At 41.0% G+C, this 6,000-nt stretch overlaps 1 protein-coding gene across 2 annotated transcripts in view; it reads left to right on the top strand.

Moving 5' to 3' along the window:
- Positions 1-949: 949 nt before the first annotated feature.
- Positions 950-6,000, top strand: part of LOC108714659 (transmembrane protein adipocyte-associated 1 homolog) — a 44,284-nt gene continuing 39,233 nt past the window's right edge. For both annotated transcript variants that reach the window (XM_041590835.1, XM_041590833.1), the window contains exon 1: positions 950-1,261. The gene's annotated coding sequence lies outside the window, so the exon portion shown is untranslated. The remainder of the gene's footprint in view (positions 1,262-6,000) is intronic.

The raw sequence follows: 6,000 nt of genomic DNA, 5'->3' as shown, positions 1-6,000 counted from the left end.
TAGTTGAATTGAAGTTGAAGTAAATTCGAAGTCGTAGTATCCTATTCGATGGTCGAAGTATCCAAAAAACTACTTCGAGTTGGGTAATGTAGTTTTTGTTAAACAATTTGACTACAATAGCCAGCATGCAATGGGACTGACTTGTGTAGAAGTGGGTAGTTACCAGATTTTGGGCTCTGTACCCCAGTCTCCAATCACTTAAAGGAGAAGGGAACCCTTTTTCAAAAAAACCCGTACCCCTCACCCCAGGTAGACCCCCTCCCTCCTGGGAGATCGGTATTTCTGCACATGCGCAGTTGGAGCAGTTTGCTGGTTTGCCGAGGGGTAAGTATAGAGTATGGGGTATTCCCCCCGGGGGGGGGGGGTGTAGTTAGCCTGGGGGAGGAGGGAGGGGGGTCTACCTGGGGTCAGGGGTACGGGTTTTTTTTGCAAAAGGGTTTCCTTCTCCTTTAAGCATTTTTCTGGTGACTTTCCTCAATTTCAGACAATTTTGGGGCAAAAATCTGCTGGCCATCAAAATGTCTGGACAGGTTGACCTGTTTTACCAATATTTAATGAAATTGTATATGAATTTGCATTTTTTCATACAGTGGGACACCAGGGGCCCACCAAAAAACCTTAGACCAGGGGCCTGCTCTCAGAACTATTATTCTTCCTTTCATCACTTAACCTCTAGACTCCTAGTCTCTTTTCTTTACATACTATTAATCTATTATTCCATCTATTTGGCCTCTTTGTTCTCATAGAAATAGGGAATGGCCATGAAATAGGCCAAATGTTTAGCAGTATGAGGGCCCCTCTGACACCTGGGAGTTTTCGTGGTATCCCTGGGGGCCAGCCCAACACTGTTTTCATATATATTTATTTAATTTTTCACTGCACATGTTGTACCGTTTGTGTGGGCTACTTTTGAAGTGCCTCTTGGTTAGATTTGGCCTGGTTTTGAAAATTAGATCTGACAACCGTGATCTGACATCAACTACTAGGGAAGGGGTCCCACAAGAGCACGTCTCTAAAAACTTGTTATGGGGCGGATTTGAGGAAAGAACAAGAAGTTCCCGAGCTGGGGTGGGCGGGGACAGTGCCTTCCAATCACAGCGCCTCTCATTCCGGAAGCGTCGGAATCAGTTACTCGGCTGACCGCAGGAATCTGAGTCGAGAGCGGAGAGATCGATGAGAGACTTAGACCCTGACTGGAAGAGAAAGCGAAGACGGAGCGGGCAGAAGGAGGGGGTGGCAGAGAGGGCCCCGCTGGCTGCAGGTATTGATGGTACTCTGGGAAGGGTATAATAGTGTCAGTACTGCGGGCCGTGTTAATAGTTTTTTAGGCTACGAGTGGGGATGATATGAAGTATAAGGGTTTACGATGACAGCGGCGCCTCTTCTTCTTTTACTCGCCCCCCATGCCCTTTGGTTTGACTCTTCTTCGTCTCACCCTCGCCTCTAACTTCACATTCTCACTTTTCTCTTCCTGTAGGTGTTTTTTCTTTTGAGGTGCGCTGGCCGAGTTGTCCAGTTTCATTTCTCTCTTGTGACAGCGCTAGTGTGTGTCCACTCTCTAATCTAATCTCTTGTCTATTATTCTTCATTTGATGCTGAACTACAACTTCCTTTAACATGTAATCAGGCATGCTGGGAGTTGTAGTCCACTGGGCAGCCGGGGACCCAAGAAACTTACAGGAGCCAGTGAATCATATTATAGTGACAAGTACATGGGGACATTTCCTCATTCCTCCTGGGGTTGATAGCAGCAGCAGCCTGGCACATTCCTCTCTTTATGTCCTGTAAAAACACAAGTGGAATTCCTATTGTGTTTCTAAACAAGGGGTATCTAGACTGAGCACAACCTGTTACTAAGCTACAGCACATTCTCTTTACACCTTTACGCTAACCTTTAGTAGGTTATAGAAAAAACATTTCTAAGCAACTTTTCAATTGGTCTTTATTTTTTCTGTTTTTATTGTTTTTAATTATTTGCCCTTTTCTAGCTTTCAAATGACCCCATCTAAAAACCAATGCTTTTTATTACTCATCTTTTTATTCAGTCCTTTCCTATTCCAGTCTCTTATTCAAATCAAGGCATGGTTGATGGGTAACTTGGACCCTGGCAACCAGATTTCTAAAAATTGCAAATTGGAGGGCTGCTGAATAAAAAGCAAAATAACTCAAAAACCACAAATAATGTAAAATGAGAGTGCTGGAGAGAGTGCAGAGAAGTGCAACTAAACTGGTTAGAGGGAGGGTAGACTGTCAAGGTTGGGGTTGTTTTCTCTGGAAAAAAGGCTCTTGCGAGGGGACATGATTACACTTTACAAGTACATTAGAGGACATTATAGACAAATAGCAGGGGACCTTTTTACCCATAAAGTGGATCACCGTACCAGAGGCCACCCCTTTAGACTAGAAGAAAAGAACTTTCATTTGAAGCAACGTAGGGGGTTCTTCACAGTCAGGACAGTGAGGTTGTGGAATGCACTGCCGGGTGATGTTGTGATGCTGATTCAGTTAATGACTATAAGAATGACTTGGATGATTTCTTGGACAGACATAATATCCAAGGCTATTGTGATACTAAACTCTATAGTTAGTATAGATATGGGTATATAGAATAAATGTGACGGTATGGAGGGGTGTATGTATGGATGCTGGGTTTCATTTGTAGGGGTTGGACTTGATGGACTTTGTCTTTTTTCAACCAAATTTAACTATGTAACTATGTAACTATGAAAGCCTATTGCTGAATATCACTCTCTACGTCTAACTAAAAGTTAATTGAAAGGGGACCAACCCCTTTAAAGGGGTGGTTCAACTTTAAGTTAACCTTTAGTATGTTCTAAATGGCCAACTCTGAACAACTTTTCAATTGGTCTTCATTATTTATTTTACATAGTTGTTACATAGTTACATAGTTACATAGTTAAATTGGGTTGAAAAAAGACAAAGTCCATCAAGTTCAACCCCTCCAAATGAAAACCCAGCATCCATACACACACCCCTCCCTACTTTTAATTAAAATTCTATATACCCATATCTATACTAACTATAGAGTTTAGTATCACAATAGCCTTTGATATTATGTCTGTCCAAAAAATCATCCAAGCCATTCTTAAAGGCATTAACTGAATCAGCCATCACAACATCACCCGGCAGTGCATTCCACAACCTCACGGTCCTGACTGTGAAGAACCCCCTACGTTGCTTCAAATGAAAGTTCTTTTCTTCTAGTCTAAAGGGGTGGCCTCTGGTACGGTGATCCACTTTATGGGTAAAAAGGTCCCCTGCCATTTGTCTATAATGTCCTCTAATGTACTTGTAAAGTGTAATCATGTCCCCTCGCAAGCGCCTTTTTTCCAGAGAAAATAACCCCAACCTTGACAGTCTCCCCTCATAATTTAAGTCTTCCGTCCCTCTAACCAATTTAGTTGCACGTCTCTGCACTCTCTCCAGCTCATTTATATCCCTCTTAAGGACTGGAGTCCAAAACTGAACTGCATACTCCAGATGAGGCCTTACCAGGGACCTATAAAGAGGCATAATTATGTTTTCATCTCTTGAGTTAATGCCCTTTTTATACAAGACAGAACTTTATTTGCTTTAGTAGCCACAGAATGACACTGCCCAGAATTAGACAACGTGTTATCTACAAAGACCCCTAGATCCTTTTCATTTAAGGAAACTCCCAACACATTGCCATTTAGTGTATAACTTGCATTTATATTATTTTTGCCAAAGTGCATAACCTTGCATTTATCAACATTGAACCTCATTTTCCAGTTTGCTGCCCAGTTTTCCAGTTTAGACAGATCACTTTGCAAAGTGGCAGCATCCTGCATGGAACCTATAGTTCTGCACAATTTAGTATCATCTGCAAAAATAGAAACAGTACTTTCAATGCCCACCTCCAGGTCATTAATAAACAAGTTGAAAAGCAAGGGACCTAGTACAGAGCCCTGTGGTACTCCACTAACAACACTGGTCCAATTAGAAAATGTTCCATTTACCACCACTCTTTGTAGTCTATCTTTTAGCCAGTTCTCTATCCAGGTACAAATACTATGTTCCAGGCCAACATTCCTTAATTTAACCAGTAACCTGTTGTGTGGCACTGTATCAAATGCTTTAGCAAAGTCTAAGTAAATCACATCCACTGCCATCCCAGAATCTAGGTCTCTACTTACATTCTCGTAAAAAGAAATTAAGTTAGTCTGGCAAGATCTATTACGCATAAAACCATGCTGGCACAAACTCATAGTATTATGATTTGCTATGAAGTCCAGTATCTTATCCTTTATTAACCCTTCGAAAAGCTTTCCTAATACTGACGTCAGACTAACTGGCCTATAGTTTTGAGGCTGAGAACGGGATCCTTTTTTGAATAGAGGCACCACATTAGCAATTCGCCAGTCTCTCGGCACAATGCCAGATCTCAATGAATCCTGAAAAATTAAGTAAAGAGGTTTGGCAATCACAGAGCTAAGCTCGCTAATTACCCTGGGATGAATACCATCTGGCCCTGGACCTTTGTTAATCTTAACATGTTCAAGTCTCTTTTGAATTTCTTCATGTGTGAACCATGCATCATTAGTTGTATTACTAGAATTGGGAGTGTTAAGAAGGAAACCTTCACTTACTGGTTCTTCATTTGTGTAGACAGATGAAAAATACGAGTTCAGAATCTGCGCTTTTATTTTGTTTTCATCAATCAGCTGACCCCCCTCTGATAGTAAGGGTCCCACCCCTTCCTGCTTCATTTTTTTACTATTGACATATTTAAAAAATAATTTTGGATTATTTTTACTGCTTGCTGCAATATCCTTTTCTATAGCAATTTTAGCTTGCCTTATAGCTTCTTTGCATGATTTATTGGCCTCCTTGTACCTTATAAATGTTTCGGCTGTACCAGCTAACTTGAAAGCCTTAAAAGCACGTCTTTTCTTACCCACCTCAACACCAACGCTTCTATTGAACCAAAAAGGTTTTGCTTTGCAACGACGTTCCTTGCTTACAAGTGGAATATACTGACAAGTATATTTATTAAGCAGCATTTTAAAGACTTCCCATTTTTGTTCTGTGTTTAACCCTGTGAAAAGCATTTCCCACTTAATATGTAGCAGAGATGCCCTTATACTGTCAAAGTTTGCACGTCTGAAATTTAGTGTTTTAGTTACTCCCTTATAGAGTTGCTTCTGCAACAGAATCTCAAAGGAGACCATGTTATGATCACTATTCCCTAAATGCCCCTCACCCACACAAATGTTAGAGATGAGTTCAGTATTGTTAGTTATTACAAGGTCCAAAAGAGAGTTATTCCTAGTAGGTTCTTGAACGAGCTGGAATAAAAAGTTGTCATTCAGCATATTTACAAACCTACTAGCTTTTTCTGTCTTAGCAACCCCATTACCCCAGTCAATGTCTGGATAATTGAAGTCACCCATAGCAACAACTTGACCCAGCTGTGAAGCCTCTTGTATCTGCAAGAGTAGCTGGGCTTCATACTCGACACTTATACGAGGTGGTTTATAGCATACACCAATGATAATTCTTTTTGATACCTTTTGCCCAGTCGAAATCTCTACCCAGAGTGATTCTACACCCTCACCAGTGCCAGCTATTTTTATTTCTTTAGCGCATGGCTTTAATTCAGGCTTTACATACAAACCCACTCCTCCACCCTTTTTAATCCCTCTGTCCCTCCTAAAAAGGGTGTAACCATTTAAATTCACAATCCATTCACATGTTTCATCCCACCAGGTCTCAGTGATACCAATTATATCATAATTTTTAGAGCATGCAATTAATTCTAGGTCTCCCATTTTACCTGACAAACTCCGTGCATTTGCCAGCATACAGCGGAGGTTACTACTTTTACTTTTGAAATGTGCATTACTTAGTGAAGAATTATATGTTAAATTAGTATTATTCTGTTTTCCTTGTAACAGAGGGACCTCCTTAGCTGGTAAACTGTATGCCCCCCTCACTCCTCCCCCATGACCCCTTACT

The sequence above is a fragment of the Xenopus laevis genome, chromosome 4L (genome assembly GCF_017654675.1).
Source record: "Xenopus laevis strain J_2021 chromosome 4L, Xenopus_laevis_v10.1, whole genome shotgun sequence".
NCBI classification, from domain to species: domain Eukaryota; kingdom Metazoa; phylum Chordata; class Amphibia; order Anura; family Pipidae; genus Xenopus; species Xenopus laevis.
This window is presented reverse-complemented; position numbering and strand designations above follow the sequence as displayed.